Here is a 1,366-nt window from a genome sequence, read left to right as displayed (position 1 = left end):
TATATACATACATACATAATGAGAAAAAAAATTCATCGGCAATGGTTTGCCCATGGCCCGAGGAGCTCAGACACGGTCTCAGCGGAGTAGGTTGTAACGGATCCAAATGACCCTAATTTTTGTCAGTTAATTTCAATTTTATGCCAATTCGAGCCGAATCCAAGCTGAAACAGATCCAAATAACTCAATTTGAGCCAGTTCGTTTTGATTGAGAGCAGATCGAGCTCGATTCGAATTCGACCCGACCCCAGCTCGGCTCGAAATCAGATCGTTAACAATACCATATTGATTTAAACTTCTAGAAACTTATCTGGCACCATACATATGATGAAATTTAGGATTACAAAAGTCGAACATTATCATGTGTTCAATTATTTATCGTTGCAGTCCTTACGCAACAAACAAATTATTTAAAAAAAATATAAGATTATTCGCTTATTCGATCTAGACAAAACTAGCTAGGCAAATGGGGACTGCCCGTTGAAAGTGATTTATGCTTAGCATTGTTTGAACTTTCCTGATTGCGGTACTAAATAGTCCATGTGATCTTGTAAGTCATCTACATGCTTCTGTATTTGTCACAAAACGACAACATTTTTATTACTATGTTGTCGATGTCACCAAAAAGGATACGGACCCGAAAAGAAGAACAAAAATGAAAATTCTGGTGCTGAAATATCATTACTTTCGATTGATCTTTTCAAAATTTACAGAAAATAATCAAGATGGTACGATTTCAACATGGTTCAAGCGAAATAAATTTCACATATAATTGCAAGTATTAATATATATCATCGAATTCTTTTAGCACATAGTGTCCCGTATTATTGTTCGTGAGTTCATAGAAACCGATGAGGAACTTGCGTTGATAGAGGAAAGGTAGAAGAGAGAGAGAGAGATGGGTGTCAGACTCGGAAGAAGTCTATGAGATTATCTATTGAATTCGAGTCTCCGACAAGCTGGAATGCCGGACTCGTCAGAGGTTTATGCGAGGGGAAAAAATAATAATAAATATTTTTAGTATTTTAGGACTATTATATATGATGTCTTGATGAAAAAATCATGATGTGCAGTTAAATAGAGCTTTTAAAGATAGAAAAACCTATGTCATTGCATGTAATAATGACCATCTCCCGTAGTTGTATCTCTCTAGAGGGGCTAGATCACCCTCTTACTCTTATGGACGAAAGAGATGAGTTCAGTCACTTCAACATGTACCACTTCGACAAGTGGGCGCAGGAATACGTGTAGAAAATCCTATATAGTCTTATTTATGAGTGTGTGTGCCGCTCATGTTTGTGTGTGTGTGTGTCTCTCTCTCTCTCTCTCTCTCTCTCTCTCTCTCTCTATATATATATATATATAT

Source organism: Phalaenopsis equestris, unplaced genomic scaffold (genome assembly GCF_001263595.1).
Source record: "Phalaenopsis equestris unplaced genomic scaffold, ASM126359v1 Scaffold000522, whole genome shotgun sequence".
In the NCBI taxonomy this organism is placed as follows: domain Eukaryota; kingdom Viridiplantae; phylum Streptophyta; class Magnoliopsida; order Asparagales; family Orchidaceae; genus Phalaenopsis; species Phalaenopsis equestris.
Note: the sequence above shows the minus strand (reverse complement) of the source record.